Raw genomic sequence first — 2,698 nt, 5'->3', positions numbered from 1 at the left:
GGTGGGGGGGGGGGGGGGGGGGGGGGGGGTGATGGAGGTGGCGGTTTGGCTTGAGTTCCCACCTCCTTTCAAAACCAGGCAGGAGGTCCAGCCTCTTCCCCTATCCCAGGTCCTAGCCCTCAAATCATTTTTTCAACCCAGACTAATCTGTGCCCTTGGCCTCAGCTTCTTGTCCCAAGCTGTGAGGACCAGCTATCTGTCCCATTGTCCCACCCCCCAGGCCCCTCAGGACCCCAGAAAGTGTCCAAGCCAACACCTCCTGACTGCTAACTATCCCAGCACTTTTGCCGTGCCCAACCTGTCCCAAACGCCTGGGCGTTACCGGCTGTCTCTTGCGATACAGGAAATTCTTCCAAAGCAGCAGCATCAGCTGTGTCCAGAAGGCCATGGTGGAAATAGACAGGAGACAGGACCGCGGGGTCAGACTGAAGAATGTGCTGTGCAGCTGCGGGCAACTCCCTGTCCCTCTCGGAACTTCATTTCTCTATTCCATTGTGCAGAATTTTCTGGACATCTGCTTAGAGCTAGGCAAACAGTAAGCACTTATTTAAGTGCTTGCTCCCCGAAGGGAACCAATGGGAGCCCTGCCTGAAGTCATCCTTACATCTGATTGGATGCCAGGGCTGTCACTCCCTGTAGTGCGGTTGGAAAAGGCTATCAACTAATTATTGGGGGGCGGGGCCTCAGCGTAACTCTTTCATCACCAGGCTCTATCCTAAGCCCAATTGGGGGCCTCCAGATCCTGGCCTCCAATCTCATCCTTGACCAGGGGAAGGATCCGCCCCCCCTTCCCCAGTGATAATAGCAAAGTATTTACTGTGAACATTTACACGCCTGGCTGGAAGAGGGGGCAATTCAGGAGCCGAGACAGGCAGTCATCCAGCGGGAGGCGGACCCCAGCTCTACCTACCCGTCATGTATTATTTATCGCTCAGAAGACCCCCAAGATCTAGAAAACAGGTTAGGAGAAGGGACAGTGATGGAGGCTCCTGGAACCAGTGATCCTGACCCCATCACTTGCTTGGAATTGTCCAGCTCTGGCCTATTTCATTACTGCACAGATGGGGAAACTGAGGTCGCCAGGGGGACTGGGAGTGGCCACAGCTCACATACAAAGGGGCTGCAGGGTACCTCCGACCCCCACTCTAGAACGCTCCTTTACCTAAAGCGGGACCTGGGGGAGCGGCCTCCCTCCATTGGTACAACGCGGGCAGGTGTGGAGGGGTTCCAACGAGGAAAGGGGCTGCAGGTGTACGTTGGCCACGCCCCTTTCAGGTGAGTCTAATGCCCAAACTCCCCCTTAAAAATTAATGGCCAATTCTGCCGTCCCCCAATACTCATCCGCAGGGAGCAAAGGTGAGTGAGAGCCTGGACTCCGCCCGCACCCCCTAGTTCCCAGGGAACCTGCCTCCGTACCCCCATCCCCATACCCGCACCCTCCTGGGGCTTCCGCTCTCCCGGGACCCTCTCACCGTCCCAGCCCCCAGCGTCCGCCGCCTGCGCTCTAACCAACAGCAGACCTGAAAGCGCGACCTTTAAAGAAAAGGCCCCCTAGCGGGCGCCGGGCCCTGAACTTTTTAAAGGGTCGCGGCATTAGGAAGGTTGAGAACCACTGTCTTAGGGCTAGTCTCTGCCCTTCGGGGCTCAGCTCGGCTCTTCTCTGAAGAGAGCTGGGACTAGCCCAGGAGGTGGGAGCCTATCTCTCTACTCCTATAAGTAATCAAATGAAGTAAAACATTCCGTAACGGAGCACAAGGCTCTGCAGACTCAGGCTCTGCCGTTTGGGACTGGCTTCAGCTACTTGGTCTTGGTGGGGCTCCTGGGGCCTGGCTCTGCCCTCCGGGACTGGCTATGGCTACACTGACTCTTAGGGTCTAGGCTGGCTCTTTGGAACTGGTGTCAGCCGTTTGGGACTGGATTCAGCTCTTTGGCCTTGACTAGGCTATCCTGGGCTAGGTCCATGAAAACCAAACTGAGAGAGTAAGGAGAGAAGAGAGAGGTCTGAGAAAAGTGAGAGAATGAGGAGAAAAGTGAGAGGTGAGAGAAAATTGAGAGGATGAGAAGAGAGAAATGAGAGAAAATTCACCTTTTCCTTTTGGGCTGCAGTCCCGCCGCTCCCGGTCGCAGGAGACCCCTTTCCCCCCACTCTCCCCTGCAGGATCCGGGCCCTCGCCAGACTCGCCCTATTACCCTGAGACTGTATTTGTCCATCAGGAAAAAGGGGCTTCTATTTATTCATCATTCATCCCACAAACAATCGTTGGTCCCTGGGATGATACAAGTGATGGCAGAAAGGGGAGGGGGCCCCCAACATTCTAAGATTAGAGTCCTGGGTCCTAACGGCCACCCCGACTGTTTCCCACTCCGTTAAAGTGGGTGTGTTTCACACGATCGTCAGGATGAAACGAGGTGCTGGGAAGGCTCTATGGAGGAAGGAGGTTTTTCAGTTGGGGCTTTGCAGATGAATAGGAGTTTGTCGTCAGGGAGAGAACTCCAGGTAGAGTGAATGCACAAGCAAAGGCCTGGAGGTTGGATGCTGGCGCACTGGGTGGAGCCCCAACTCTCAGTGTGTGTGTGTGTGGGGGGGGGGAGTTGTGATGGAGGTGGCGGTTTGGCTTGAGTTCCCACCTCCTTTCAAAACCAGGCAGGAGGTCCAGCCTCTTCCCCTATCCCAGGTCCTAGCCCTCAAATCATTTTT

The sequence above is a fragment of the Myotis brandtii genome, unplaced genomic scaffold (assembly GCF_000412655.1).
Source record: "Myotis brandtii unplaced genomic scaffold, ASM41265v1 scaffold236, whole genome shotgun sequence".
NCBI classification, from domain to species: domain Eukaryota; kingdom Metazoa; phylum Chordata; class Mammalia; order Chiroptera; family Vespertilionidae; genus Myotis; species Myotis brandtii.
The sequence above is the reverse complement of the archived record's forward strand: the minus strand, read 5'-3'. Positions refer to the sequence as shown.